Below are 16,542 nucleotides of genomic sequence, written 5' to 3' on the forward strand. Positions count from 1 at the left end.
AGGTTATGAAGCTCATTTCCAAAGTAAAAACGCAAACATTTCTGAATATATTTATGACTTCATTATGAGATCATAAAAGCCAAAGTACAGAATTTTACTATTTTAATATTTAAACCATGAATATGGAATAAAGCTTTGGTTTTCAATTTCTTAAAATTCTGAGATGATTACAGATCTTTTTTTACTTATTCCAGCTGCCTGCATAATACAAAAATAAAGGCAAATTTATGCAAAATACATTGCACAAATTAACATACATTAAAATTCTAGTTGTTTCTCAACTAGTCTGATATTTTTGCAAGAGAGAGAAGAACGTGGATGATGTCAGACATCAGTCGGATGCATTAATCTTTTGCTTTCAAAAATACAAATGTAATCAGAAAATATTGATGGCTGTATTTTTGGCTGAGCTGCAGGTGTATTAGCACTGCAGACTATAATGTTCCTGGAGATATTTGAAACTAGCTAGCTTAGGTACCACTAGCACGGAACTCAAAAAGGGCAAACTTATCCTTAGTTTTATTACTCCTTCTATGGCAAATCTGGGAATTCCTCCAATGCACCATTACTTAAAATATGTCTGCTTCCCATTTGATCTATTTGCCTATACTGAGAGCACAACACAAGGTATGAATACCCAAAGCAGCTCAGAAGCTGTTTTGCAACACAAAATTTTAAAAGCTATACCCTGAGTACGCTGTATATACAGTATATCCCATAGACCCTGTAGATACAGTAATTTGAATTAGGCAGATTTATTGTATTCAAATCTTAAATTACATTTTAATGTGCACTTAAAACATTATGATTGTGTAAACAATTATTGGGAAAATAGCATTTTGATTTATTACACTTCTAGTAGTTGTATTTGCTGTCATATGCTTCTGTTCTGAAGCTAATGAAGAATGAAATCCGTATATAGTTCTTCTAGCGTTGCAGCCAAAGCTTGGAACATATTAAGTAAGACAACTTTGTTGTACATCCTTCTCCTTTATAGAATTTCACATTTATGAATGCAGTGCCAAAGAACACATTTGGCTTGCTTCTTGAGAAGATGCACTGGGCACTCTCATCCTGTTCTTTGACTTGTTCTGGTAAAGTATGACTGTCCACATGACATAATTTACAGAATTTTAACTGTCATTAAGATAGACAGCTTGAGCCTCTTTGAACTTTCTTATCTGTCATTTCTATTGCTTTTAGCAATGCTAATTTATGATGCCTCCCTTTGTAAGATGGAGACATTTGGGAGAAGTAGATTCTGCTGTCACCTGCAGCAGAGGAGCTGGTGAATCTCGGTGGCAGAGCAGAGGCAAGGGTTGTCTGATGTACCTGCACCTTGTCTTTTATACAGTACCCAGGATACATACTATGGGCTTTCTTAGATATAGCCTGTATACTAGCTTGCATGTGCATAGTCTTTATGTTGTATATACATTATTATGCACATATATATAGTCTTAATACGCTTTCAAACAGTTATCACAAAGATTAAAGGAAGTCCATGTGAATTAAACAAGTTTCTCTCTCCTAAATGAACTGGTATTCCTAAATACCAGTAAAATACTATGTTGGTATTAATGCCTGATTTTTGGAATTATAATCTCAAGAATAAGATTTTTATATCACAGTAGTCTAAGAAGTAATTTGATTTTCTAGTCCTGAGGAACTACAGTTTCTCATCTGAAAGCACTGCTCATGCCCACATTAGCCTGAAAAACTACATTTTTAGAGCTTATACAGTCTTCTGTGAGATTCCAAAAGGCAAAAGCAAAGATTTTACTTTGGCTTGTGTAATTAGTATTAACATTTACATTTGAAGCTGCTTCTTTCTTTTACTGTGTTAATACTTGGTTAGAGTGGGTTGATGGAATAATGTAACTGACTTTCTAATGGACTTTCTAACTCCTCAGGTAGTCTGCGTTTGTATGGACCACCGCACTAGGGTGAACTTATTTACTTTTTTCTCCTTGGTTTCTTTTTTTTTTTTTTTAAGGAAGCATAAAAAGTACTTGCATAACATGGCAGTAAATGACTTAGAGGAAATATTCAATATCACAGGAAAATATGACTTTCTAATGGACTTTCTAACTCCTCAGGTAGTCTGCGTTTGTATGGACCACCGCACTAGGGTGAACTTATTTACTTTTTTCTCCTTGGTTTCTTTTTTTTTTTTTTTAAGGAAGCATAAAAAGTACTTGCATAACATGGCAGTAAATGACTTAGAGGAAATATTCAATATCACAGGAAAATAGTAACGGTTAACTAGAAGTTAAAAGTGGAACAATTAAAACATTTTTCAAGACTATATGAAGTCTATTTTACTATTAAGCATCATAAAATTATTCTAACACATAAAAATTATCAATGAACCAGGATAGACGTAAAAAAGTAAAATAAACCTTTTCCTGATTATAATTTCTATATACAGTTAAGTTCTAAAAATAACCAAAGTAAATTTCTGTCTTTCACTAGATATAGGAGAAACTTGTTTAATTCACATAATTTTGGGGTTTTATGCCTCTATGGTAAAGGGTAATATTTTCATACTCTTTTAGTGATTTCTGTAAAGATAAACTCAACAATATTTGTATGTGTTGAGTGAAGGAAGATTTTTAAGGGCTTTCAATGTGTTTATCTGGTTCTTACAGTATTTTTAGTAGTTTTAATGGGAAATGTAGGTGTCTCATGTTAGCCAGTATGCTAAAATATAACTGTTAGAAAAACTTGGTGAATTTTACTCTTAAATAAATTTGGGAAAATGGCAGTTTTTTTAAATACTTTGAGTTACGGTTCTCAAATTGGCAAAGGCCACAGGTTATATGGCCTAGATGTAGTCACCATGTACCTTGGTGAAGAAATAACTTGAGATTCCTTTCACAGATATATTTGGTATCTGCCCCTGCTTGTAGTGGATATATTTATACGTACTGCCCTCAGGGAGAAAGGGTGCTTCCTTTATTATTGTGATGAAGAGGGAGGCACTAAGCTAACTGTACATATGTTTTGTTATGTTTTACATAGGCTTTTACAGTCCTTTAACCTTCACAGTGCCTCTATGTGAATAACAGCTAGAAGGAGGCGAGATAAATCCTTTGCTAGCGAACTTCCATCTAGTCGGTAGCAGCAATGTGGAGTTGGAGAAATTATGAGTTCACTTTCAAGTTCTGAGAAGAAACGGACCGTGGTAGTCCCACAGATTTCTGTTGCTGCTAGATCCAAGAACTCTAACGTCTTCAGACGTTTTTCACCTCCAGTCTCCCTGTTCCCAGTTCCTGCATCTAGCGTAATAGCTGGAGATGGAGCAATCATAGCTGAAGTCCCGATGCCTGCATACGAGATTTTCAGAGGATTCCACTAGCAAATAGATACATCTCGATGGTGATTTTCTCAGACATGCGAGTTGGCTGTATTTAGGCATATTTTCACAAGTGGAGCAAAATACATACCATCCTTCAGCTTGAGCAACTGAGTTTTGGAAACATTTTAAATAACTACAGGCAGTGCCATGAGCCGGATTTCCACTAAAATTGTGCCCTTTGATTACTTTTGATTAATAAGGACTTTATTTCAGTATAAGGCTTCAAAATGAGCTTCCTTTTCCTAGACCTCTGAAAACCTCCACCTCCACCAAGTGAACACCTTAACTACATGAGATGTTTAATGTCATGTCTGTGTCTGAGACACTAGAGATTCCACTGGGAAAAAGACCTTGGCTGTAGAATGAATTCTGTGGTATCAAATTGATGTGGACTTGAATTTTAGCTTTTTCTGATAAAAACCAGCTCTGTCCTGTGAGGAGTTTCTGTTGTCTAACACCAGTTAAGCACACGTTTTTCTCTGATGAGTCTTTCACCTCTACTTAACCTGCTGAACTTGAAAAAACAGAAGTCAGAAGTTGCAAATAGCGACGGGCAATTAAAATACCTGCACCTGGACTTGCCAGGGTTGTCAATTTATAACAAATGTGGATCAGCTGGGAATAGTTGTGGGTTAGATGCAGAATTCAGTTACTAAACTGGACTCACAGAAGCTGCTCAGGAGACTTGGTAAGCGTTTATTATGCTTATTTATGCTTTTCCAAACAAAAAAAACAAACCTTAAAATATTTTCCAGTTTCATTTGATGAAGAAATTGAAAAATATTTCCTCAAATCTTTTAGTGTTTTTCCCATTAAAAGGTAGATCTTTCCCTACCTAGCGGTTCAAATTTAGCATGGTTAACTTGTAGTCAAAAGCAACATTCTGCTTAGTTTCAATCAGCAGTAGATGAAATCGGCTGAGTCGCAATGACTGACAAAGCCTGTGGTAGAAAGGAGAGAAGGCTAAAAGGTAAACAGTGGAAAATTCTGATCAGCATTAGTTTCTTAAGTGTGTTTCTTTGGTGTTTTACTGCTTACCTTTCTGGATATTATGTGCAGAGCATTGGTATGTTATTGGTGAACCAATTTGTTGGTTTTACCATGATGCTGCATAACTTCATCATCAGAAGTATAGCAGAGTATGGTGAAACCAAGGCTTTGTTTCTAATCCTTAATTATTTTCTATTTTGGTTTTAAAAAATAATGATACTTAGCTGCTTTTTGTTTAATAATAGGCTGTAGCTGGGTGACATGCCTTTCGTATACGGCAGCTAGAATAGGCTCTGGGAAACTAGATAAATGCTGTTATGTAAGAAGTTTAACGTGCAAGTCTAATGGTGGATGAGCTCTAGTAGCATCTTGTCACGGTAATTGGTAACTGAGATACAGAATCTTTGTATAATCTATCCCATACAAAAGAGACTCTCGATACTTACAATCTTCAGGTTGTGTCAGGCAATATAAAGCAAGCTCACAACTGTCATATTTATTTTAGTAAGTGCACTTCTCAAAAAATAAAATTGTTTCATGGATTATTGTATAGAAACTTTTCTTCTTTTAATTGCTAGAAAAAGGGAAAATGGATTTATAATATGTATTTGTTAAAAGCAATCTTTGAATTTTTAGGAATAGTGTTTGTATTTGTGTTCTACACAACTAGCTGGTGAAACAGAATTTCGGAAGCCTGGCAAGAGTGCTCATAAAACTGATATTAATGACCTTGCCACTGATGCACTGTAGTTAGAGATTTAGAGTATAGACCTATTTTAATGTTAAATATGGTTTCTATATGCTCTGCAATGTTTTCTGCTCCAATGTAATCTTTGTTATTCATTTCAGCACGCCAAACAGGGAGTAGGATTTCTATACAATCATACAAGAATTGCCTTCCTATTTCTGCTATTTTTCAACCTCTAAAATACAGGGAAAGAGAGTTTCTCTGAGAACCAAAGCCAACATGCACTTTTAACTGACTATGACAAAATGGCGTTAACAATTCTGTCCTCTTTGCAGTTCTTAATGGAGCAAGGTGTCTCAGTTTAGGCGAACTCAGAATTACAACAGAGCGTAGCTGATCTCAGACACTTCACCACGCTGACCTAGAAGTTTGATGAAATTTTATTGCTGCCTAGAGGAAGTCCTAAAACTGGACTGTATCCACATATGTAGCCAATGCATCAGTGTTACGTGTCTTCCACTACAGCACGGTCAACAAAGATTAACTGCTTCTTGCAGCAGTTGGCTAATGTAGATACTGCCAATTCCTATGTACTGTGCAAGATTCTGCCCCTCATTATACCTAGAGGTCCGTTAGCTTATGGAGGTGCAACTGGCCACAGAATATGGACTGTTGTCATTCAGAAAGTACAAAAGTAAACTTAAATCTAATCCCTTCACCACAGGAAAATTCTTTTATGTCCCTCAGTGTGATCTGATGATCATCCAGCGTACAATACCATGTTTTTGAAAAGTAACAAAATTGCTGGTCTTGGCTTCGCGTTTCTGTGAGATAATGAGAAATGTCAGCTGGCAGTGTTCGAAGGAGAAAAAAGCATTCTTAGTAGCACTGAAACCCCCCATAGTCTAGGGCATCTAAAAATGAATGTTTTTCTCCAGCCACATTTAGTATTGCCACATTTATCATTTCTGTAGACTTTCTGCATAAAAAGAATCATCATCTGCTTCTGACCGATCAAATGCAGCTCGGCATGCATTTGTTTGATATATTATTGAATCAAGCTCTTGCTCTTCTCTATTTCTTTCCATTAAAGTGCTTGAACTCAAAATGTTGTATGACAGGATTATCATGAGAAGAATGCCTGAGTAGGATGCAGCTGTAACGCCATGCATTCATCGCACCTGAAGAAACAAGTTTCCCTAGGCTTAAAATCCTTATTTCTGCTAATCAGTTAAAGGCAAACCTATGCAAACAATATTATTATCCCAGTGTGAATTTTGTAACAAGAGCGTATGAGTTTTTGTCAGATCATACAACTTGTCACAGATGTGAATATACTCAGGGATTTTCAACAGGATGAGATGAAATCTCTTAAACTAAAAATTAAAGTGATCCAGAAAAGTTATGACAGTGGCTGGGGTGTTTTCCTTGTTCTCCACAATATTTCCACTTTCTCCTTGACTGTTCTTCTCTGGGCTTTTTGGTTATTTTTATCACATCTTCTATATTTCATTCATTTTGTTGCTCCCTCTTGATTCCTCTTTTTGTTAGCTGTATCTGTTGTCTGTCCTGTTTCCAAGATTTTCTTCCCGTTTCCTCTCTCCTCTTTCTCAGATGTTTCTGCAAATGTTTTGACTTGGATTGTGTCTTGAGTGATCCGCATAGTTATAGCTGTATTCACTGATGACTGTTAGCTGTACAAAAAGTAGAGTAGATCCAGGAAATCCCAAAGCAGTTAATTACTGAATCAGCCTCTGGAAAGAATACCTTCAGCTGTGCTGTCAAGCATAGGACCCATCTGCAGTGACACTAGTACAGCTTGATTGACATCATCATGCTGTGGGCAATTAATTAGTGCACAGATATTTGCTGTTCATTGTGACCACCAGTTTTAGAGCTGTTGGCTTAATCTTTGCCTGAATTATGATCACATCTCTGCATTTGGGAGAAGAGGCACAGCTACATTCAGTCCATTTTTAGTTGTTTCAGCCCTTGAGTGTGACAAAATCAGAAAAATAAATGGTTTGATTACAGGCAGCAATGCACAGTTGGTGTCATCTGTTTTGACTGCACTTTGAATCTGGTATTTCAACAGAGTCAGACTGAAAGAGGGTGAACGCAGGAAATAAAGGAGGCTACAACACGTGACATGGCCATCATTTCTTAACTTACAGATTTTTTTTTTCTGATGTGTAAATGGTATTTCCAATCACAGTGTTCAGACTGGCCTTAAAATGCTTTATACCAGATGAACATGAAAGTTTTGCTAGTGTCTATTGAGCAATACTACATTTACAGCAGTGTATAATTAGTTTTCCATGTACTGAAAAATCATTGAGTTAACCTGATATCATGTATGTTGCTGTTTTTATCTTAACATCATAGACCAAGTATCTACTTGATGTTTTACTATGCATTTTATTTCAAAATATTTTACATTGTCCATTTAACTATCATAAACATAGAATAGAGTAGGGCAGGAGGCAAATATAATGCTGAACTAAATATAGCTCTTTCCTCTTTCCTGACCCTCTGGTTTTAGTCTCCAAGACTAGTACGTTTTTCTTTACAACTGGTTGATTCAGCTCCATCTTACTGATTTTGTCAAATCACAACACTTAAATCAAGAGATGCCATGTGTATCTGTCCTGGGTATTTATTTACATGCCTTTTGGCCAAAGCCTTTACAGCCTTGTTACCTCTCATTTTTTAGTGGTTGCTATGATCTTCAGACTTACATACCTATAATTTGCAAGCAGGGCAAAGAATGAGGCCACGTAGCAAGACGTTATCCAGAAATCCTTCAGGTATCTGAAAAGCCTATTCCCTCTCCTTTCTAATTTATAGCTTTGGTAGCTTCCTGCTCTGTTTCTACACAAAAAAAAAATACTATGTTTTATTTCAGGCCAGAAGAAGCACTATAGCTGTTTTGGCTAAACCCCACACATTAACGCAACTTTATCCAGCTCATGTTTGTTTAGCAGCATCTCCATACTTCTCTCAGCATGGGCCAAGACCCTCTCTTTCCAGTGTATCTTTAGGTCTTTCTTGAAAAAATAGTCATACCATGCTACATATGAAAAGTTCCGGAAATTTCATAGTTGTCATTTGGGGGGTTATTTTCAGGTATTGTAGCATGCTGCAATCATCATGAATGCAAATATAATTAGACTCAGATGGAAACTCTGTGCATGCATGTGAAAGCTGAAGGGGAAAACTGATATATGGTAGTTTGATTTCAGAATTACACAGTAGAGTCTGTTTGGTGTAGTGCAGCTAATAGGAAATACTGCATATTTTTCTCTGATCACTTGTTGCTCAAAAAACACAATTCATGAGGACATCAACAGTCGTTTATACTTACCTTTTAATGTCATTAAATGGGCTTTGGATAAAATCTCCTAGGACTTCTTTTCACTGGCAGAAACTCAGAGTTGCAAAATATCCATGAGAGAGAGATGAAATAAATACGCATGAGAAAAATACATCATTACAGAACTGTGTGACCTTTGTGTTACTGCAGCCATGTGTGATGAGGAACCGCAGTGCTGTAGGACTGCTGCAGTGCCGTTCTCTTTTATTAAATCTGACAAATTTTTCTCTCTGTACAGATGCATATGAGTGTAAATCAGAGCTGGCCTTAATTAAAGTGCAGAACATTTTTGCTCAAAACATTACATTTTAAGAGTTTTTTTCTCTTGCTTCTTTCCCTTTTGTTATTGGAGAAATTTTAATCACTTGTTCAAAAGCAATTTAGTCTTTAAATCTGGCCTGACTCAGTGACACCTCTGTAGCTCCGCGTTGCAACCACAAATTCCATGTTCTGCTAGGTTACTTACACAGCCTTATGGGCCTGATCTGTCAAGACTTCTAATAAGCGCTGAGCAGCTGAACAAACTTTATTGAAATGTGGTGGAATAACACCATGGCTTGAATAACAAACACTGGCACTGGGAGCAGGTCAGCAGTAATTTCCCGAGGACAAAGAGGAGTAATTTTAGAGTGGCAGGAATGGTTATAACTTCGCATGCTCCTGCCACCATTCTACCCCGCCACGAGTTCTGGAAAATAGTCAGAAATAAAATCCTTGTCAAAATGCCCCTTGCATTCCCAGGACACTTTAAGTATACTTTAGCATAACAACAGCTATTAATGTGTGTGCTTCAAAGACCTTTCTTAAGCCCAGCTGAGCTGCACAGCCACTTCATAAATGATTAAACTTAGACTCTGTTTGTGGCCAGGACCAGTTACGAGTGCCAAGCCTAACACAGTGATTTTTCAATCACAGTCTGCAGTGACTTCATTCAGAACTGTAGGTGTTTACTTCCTCTGACGAGCAGATGGTAGCTGTCTGAGGCAGGCCACCAAATTCAGAAATCGCTGCTGAGGAAGATAGCCTGCAATGGCTTGTTCTAGGTAGGAAGCCGGTGCAGAATTATGAATAAATGCTAGAACCTCTGACTGTATCACTCTTCTTCCTACACAGGGAATATGGAAGGGAAAAGCAAGCAGTAGAATAGTTAGTAAGAACTTAGACCTAAAAAATGCCTTATTTGCCAGATGATCTTAGAAACATATTTCTGTACACATATGCTGTTCTGTGTTATATATAAGCAATTATTACTGTATAAAAATCAAGCCAGTAAATGAAAATGTTGTCATTGCCCTTATCCAGTGGTGTTTCCATGCACGTTTATATTCTTATTTTTTCAGGACAAATATGTTCTGTACTTGAGTTGTTTCCAACAAGTGTGTGGCAATATTTCGTATATTTAAAAGTATTATTACAGCTATATGTTCACATGTGTAAAACGTAATTCAATTGTATGAGCGTGTCCATTTTTTCATCTATATATTTACATATATATGCACACACACAGAGTCTGCGAGTATCAGAGCTACCAGATCTCTGTTGTCTCTCTTCTCCCAGCGAGACTTGCTTCATATGCCTGCAGTGCACTCCCATAGCCTCTGTCACCTGCGCTGTGGTACATGCCAAATAAAATTGGTTATCCTGGTGTGTGATCTGCCTGCCAGCTCTTTACCGCTTGTGGGGGTCACAGGCTTGCACTGGAGGAGCAAAAGGTTGGGAGCTGTGTATGTGCATGAGTAGCAATCTCCTTCATTATTGAGAGATTGATTTTCCTCAAATGATAGTTGTGGTGTTTGTGTTTCAGAAGTAATCTGGGAGGAGATTATGTGCAGAATAAGTCTGTCAAATTCCTGCAGTTTTCTTCCTAAAATTCCTCTCCATTTTTACAGCACGATCTAGTGGGGTTTGTGCAGGTGTCTTTGTTCTTTCCTTTTCCCCCTTCCTTTTTCCTAGATTCCCTTTCCTTCCTGTTTTTCCCTTGCTCCTGCAGGTCCCCACGTTTGCTTCCACTGAACTGCTGGTCTTTATTCCATTGTTCCTTTTAATTAGGCTTGGCTATGTTTTGTGTTGTATCCAGAAATAGGGATCAGGCTGCATCTTGCCTTACTTTGCCAATAATATTGCTCTGTCAGTACAGTGAGTTATAGCCTTCCCTTTTGACCCCACAACTCAGGAAAGAAACTCATTTTGTCCTGTGAAATGAGGAATTCCTGAAAGAGCGTTTGCATTCTTCGCTGACACGTGAAGACAGCTCTGTCCTTAGCACTGTGTGAGCAGTAAAATATAGCTGAAAAGATCCCTGGTCTTCAGACGTGCCTGCTGGCCTGTCAGGATCTTGAAAGTGTCACTTCTTTCCGCACTGAGAACTAACAGTGCGGAGCAGAAGGGGGCAACCAAGAAGAAAATACCTACTGGCACATAATGGCCTATTTCAGGGCAGGCTTGGAGCTTCTTGGAAATATTTCTTTTTCAGAGATATATTTTGCTACAGAGAAAAAGTCTTAAGAAAAAATGTAGCTGTGTTATTTATCTGTCCATCATTCAAGCATAGCACAGTCAGTGCCCTGAGTACTTCGTAACAAGTTTGACCTAAATTCTGAGGAAAGACCCGCTATGTTCTCTGTTCTGCTAAACTGTAGGGTTTGTAGCAGATTTTGAGCAAGAAAGCATAAATTCTTTCATTTATTTCTGAAGGGAATTAATCATATGCAGACAGCATATGCATTGCTATGGAATTTGGTTTTAAATTTACTTCACACTTCTCCCCAAGTCTTCATTATCATTGTATAGCATTGTGTTACATAAAACTGCAAAATTCTGTAAAGGTTTGTCTAAACGTGAAAGTTATTCCAAATTTAAAACAGGATGGATTTGGAGTGGAGAATAATTTATCAGTGTCTAACTATCTAGAGTTATTTTAGAATAGTATCAAATCTGCACGCTGCTTTAAGGTGCAAGACAGCCCTAGCACTGAGCATGAATTGCATTGTCAAGAGACGGATGACAAGTCCATCTAACACAGTGATCTTCAATCACAGTCTGCATTGACTTAATTCAGAACTGTAGGTGTTTACTTCCTCTTTCAAAAAGCAATTCTTGTTTGTCAGATGGGGCATTCTGGAAACTAGTTTTAGTTTGTATGAAAAGTGTATTTGCTTGATTCATGCTAATCAAAGAATAGTTAATAGGGTGGTTATAAAAAGATTCAATTTAATAAGGCATTCATAAATAGAAAACATACCTTGAAAAATTATACACTCAAAACTATAAAAGCAAACGTTCAGCCTTTGGCTGCTGCAGTGAAAAAGTGTTTTGACTACCTGATAAATAGGATAGTGCAGTGATATATTTAAAAGACCCAGAATAGTGAGTTTTAAACTTCTCTCTCTTATCTGATGCACCCATTTCAAGATCTCAACGAACGTATCAATTCTGTATGTATGTATTAAAAATAATGTGCGTTAATTTCTTTTTGCAGCATCAAGGAGCAATTATCTAATGCAAGTAAACTGCTGTGAGCCAAAATGTTTTACTTTGATTACTTTAGACTTTCTTGATGTATTTCAGTATTTGGAATCACAGAAAAGTCTCGTTTGGAAGGGGCCTCTGGAGATCATCCAGTCCAACTTTCTCTTGAGAGCATGGCCTTAGATTAGGTTATCCAGGGTCCTGTCAAGCCGAGTAAGTCTTGAATCATTTCCAACGAGGGGGATTCTACCGCTTCTCTAGGCAACCTATCTCAATCTGCAATTCTTTTTATGGTGAAGAATTTTTTTCTTGTATCCAGACAGAATTTCCCATGGAGCAACTTGTGTCTTTTGCCTTTTGTTCTCTCATTGTGGATCCTTGTGAAAAGAGTACCTCCACCTTCTCTATAACTGCTTTTGATGTTCTGGAAGACTGTCATTAAACCTACCCTGAGCCTTGAAACTTCTCTTCCTCAACCGTCATCAATTCCCTCATCCCTTTTTTGTTCTTCCCAGTCATCCATTCTTTCTAGCATCTGTAATTCTCTGGTTCCTTGACTATGTGCTTTATGAAGAAAAAATTGTTTTATCCGCAGTTTGGGAAAAATTTAAATACAGAAATTACAATTTAATATTCAATTCAATTAAACAATTTAATATTCGATTCAACTACTTGAAGTAGTTTGCATTCCATATCTAAACTTTTCTACTTAGTTCCATCTTGGTTTTAAATTTGAGATCTCTATTGTATGTATATAAATGTATGGAACCTGTTACAGAAAACAAAAAAAATACAATATAGACAAGAAACAAATACTTTCAGTCCCTTGAAATTCTAATGTGGTTATAAAAGAAAAAGAAAGTCTTGGAGCGGGATGTTATTGCAACAGAAATTGCGGAGGTAGTAATAGTTTACCATCTGGCAAGGCCCCCAGACCAGATGGATCCACTAATGACTTTTATAAAGCATTTCATCAGACCCTGCGGGAACACATGACTGGCATCTTTAATTATCCTAAATTAACAGGGTTCCAGCCTTGGATGCTAGGATTCATAGTTGTTGATCTTGGAAGGGAAGGAAAAGGAAATGTTCCCTGAAATCTCTTCTTCCTAATAGATCTTTTTATTAATAAGGTGTAATGTTAAAATATTACCTAAAGTAATATTAAAGTTCATCTTAAATGGATTGTTTGCTTAAAAGAAGTGCCTATAGAGGCACTTTTATTACAGACGTTTTTTGCAAACACATCAGAGTGTTTTTGGAATTCACAGTTAGCTTTATGCATACACAAAAGCATTCAGCTGCTCAGAAGAGCAGACTGCCAGGAATCCCCTTGCTTTCTTTGCCTTCCCTGGAAGGAAGGGAACGTGCGCTTCCGAGATCTCTGCCTCTTACCCTACACGTGCATCTGTTCCTGTTCCCACAGAGAGAAGATTGAGACGCGGGGAAGTGACTGCCACTACCAGCAAGCAGTACCAGCAGCAATTGCTGCTACTTTTATCCTTTCCGTTTCCACCCCAACTCTTTAGCAAGAGAGCGTCCAGTTCCTTTTCCCACAAACTTGGAAAGCAGGGAGAAACTTTCTTGTGAAATTTCTTCTGCCCACACGCTTAGATCTTGTGGGACTACACCCCGGACAGTGAGGGCACCGCATGTGCCATGGCTGCCCTTGGTTACCTGCTCATCTTTCTTCATGGAGCAACCCTCCTCTCACTGCTCGTTGATAGTGAAGCCTTTGCTCATAGAAATTTGTATAGTGCGCTTATGGGAAAAGCACGGGAATTATGTGAATTACATTTAAGAGAAATGCTCATGATTTTAAGATATAAGTCTTGATTTTGTTTTTCCCACTTTATTTATTTTTGTTATTGTTACTAGGTACCAGAATGGTTACGTATTTTCAGTACTGAGAATAGGTCTGCAAATGTACATACACTGATGATAAGAGTGTGCGAACTCTGGTGGATGAGCAGAGCAAGGCAATACGGGCTTAGGGAGGTAAAGTTGTGTGGTAGGAGGTGTGGGGGCGAAGAAATTAATGACTTGCTCAGCGATGTTAAGTCTTCAGTGGTCCAGCCATTCGCTTTAGTCGAACAGCTCTGACATACGCTAATGTATCTCAAACAGATATCTGCAGGCCTGTTGCCTGTGACTTGCAGAAAATTGTCTGGTTGCATAATAGAGGCTTGTGTGTTTTTAGATGTTCTTCCTGTTGAAAGGAATAGGAAGTAATTCCCTGATAATATTTTTCTATACCATAAATTGCAGTTGTTTGAATGTCTAATCTATTCTAATCGTATTTTCATATTGCACTGATTATCACAGTATTTCAGTATTTTCCAGTGGCACAAATAACGACGTGGTATCGTTGTAAGTGCTTTAGATATAGGATAGGATGTTTGCTTAGAAAGGTTGAAGAAATGCACCTAACAGTTCAAAACACAAGCAATGAAGTTGGTACTCATTTTAAAAGGCGGGGAAGGGCACAGAACCTGGGCCAGCAGGAAATCTTACAGTCTGAAGGCAGGAAGTGACCCACACAGCAGACATATTATATAGTTGCGCATACAGTTTTTATAGTTTAATACACAACAAACATGTAAATCATATACAGGTATCAAACAGTCACCAAGATTTGTTCTTGAAATTGGACGTCATTTCCTTACTCTGTAACCCACTGCTCTGTCTGCCAAAAATAAACCCTTGGTTATCTAACAGCCAGACTGAACGTAGGCAGTTATAGTGCATTGTAAAGGCTGTTAGCGGGAGATGAATGTCCTTAGCCGTTCTGAAAAATCAGGCTACTAATTTAGGTACCAAAAATTGATATTAGCTCCTAATTTTAGTTCCCCCACTAGTTGACTTCATGCATCAAAAAGGATAAAATAAATAACAGACATGTTCAGTACAGACATATTCATGTTGTAGGAAATGTGTTCCTGTTCTTAACCTTATATCCAGGAATGGAAATACAACATGTAAAATAGGAAGTTCTAGTATGTGAAAACAGAACTGTACAAAGCAGAGGTAGATGTAATTAAGCTGCAGTTCTGTTCTAGCAGTGAGATAGATTAGCCCAATTAATCTTTTCCATCTGGTTTTTATCATTGAAGAAAAGTATTCTAACTTAATGATAGGTATCACAGCTGAAGTATGGTGGAGTCATCCTGTATTCCCCTTATAGGTTTAGAAATGAGGTGAACTAGTTGACACACAGTACAATGTAGAGCCCAAGCCTATGAAGGAAAGGAGGAATGAGCAAGTGCAGGAGCAGATAGAACAGTTTTACTGGGCATTGCGCTAAGAGTGTTCTTTTTGCATGAATTGTTCTTTAACGTGAAAAAATGGAATACATAAGTTTTTGAAACTTCCTTAAGTTTTTTGATGAATTCTTAATAATTAGTATTATCTACTCCTGGGATAGGCAAAATATTCAGCTGCCCTAAGCCATCTGTTGAACGTCAATTTATTAATAGGATATTTTTCCTTATTCCATCTGTAGCTCACGTACTCAGACATTGTTCAAATTTGTTTCCTGGATAACAGTGTAAAATTGTCTCTGTATTCATATTACCTTAGGGAGGGTTTTTTATTATTAACATCCCCAAGCTAGATTTTCAAACTAGATCCTCTGGGTTTTGTCAAAGAGAATACCTCAAGGGTTGAAGGGTAGCTTGACAATAGCTCAGAATAATTGCAAAGAGCAGCTTCTGGTACTGTGTCACTACTGAGAGCCTGCATTCCTCTTGTTAATGTGGGATGAAGTTTGCTAAATGGCGGCCTTTTGTCTTTTGTGTTACAATGAAACTCCGTTATGTGTGATGAGGAAAATACAATTTTTTTTTTTTTTAAATGATGCTACTGCTTTGTTCCAAAAAATGTTTGACGTCTAAGAGAAATGCTCCCAACACAACAAAATGGAAGTAAATATTAGCGTTCACACTTAGGCAGGGGTGAGAGAGAAGGATACTGTGGGCTGCCTGGTGGAAATTTTCATATCTGAAGGATCGTGAACGGAAATGTAGTTTGACTCTGCTATAGAGCCTGCATTAGAATGCAGCTTGCAGTAACATATCGCTGTACAAATACTACAGAGAATAAAAAAGTTAAGTGTTTAATAAATGTATAAGAAAGAGTTGGTCAAAGCAAGTCTTCTGAATGCTAGTGGAGTTAATCACTGAAAACCAGGAAACAGTTCTTGAAACATTGGCACCTTCCTTGAATTTAAGTAGTAGAAACGCTGCTTGATGTGACAGTTTTTGTGCAAAGTACTGTTTCTAATTGGCTGTTAGAGAAAATGAGTAAACTAATAAAGGTACAGTAAATTTTACTTCTCCTTAGGCAGCAGTAACTAAAAGTAGATCTTAAATACATATGTCATTGTTCTTCAAATATAGGAGAAACAATTTATTTCTCTCTCTCTTCTGAGGCTACTATCTTTAAACATGTAAAGATGAGCGGATTTCTTGCATGTATTTTTCATAGTGAAAAATATCCATTATTCAGCCACTGGTCCATATTTCAGAATATTTGAGCTGATGTGTAAAAGAGGAATAAATTGTAGAAAATCATCCACTGACTTTATAAAGCTATGAAAGACTAAGATAAAAGTCTGTGTGTTCATTCAGCTTACCAAGCAAAAGTATTCAAAAATTCTCAGGT

General features: G+C 37.2%; 1 protein-coding gene across 2 annotated transcripts in view; it reads left to right on the forward strand.

Moving 5' to 3' along the window:
• Positions 1 to 16,542, forward strand: part of EML6 (echinoderm microtubule associated protein like 6) — a 122,211-nt gene that overhangs the window by 24,524 nt on the left and 81,145 nt on the right. The window lies entirely within an intron of this gene.

This window comes from Aptenodytes forsteri, unplaced genomic scaffold, assembly GCF_000699145.1.
Source record: "Aptenodytes forsteri isolate BGI_AS27 unplaced genomic scaffold, ASM69914v1 Scaffold185, whole genome shotgun sequence".
NCBI classification, from domain to species: Eukaryota; Metazoa; Chordata; class Aves; order Sphenisciformes; family Spheniscidae; genus Aptenodytes; species Aptenodytes forsteri.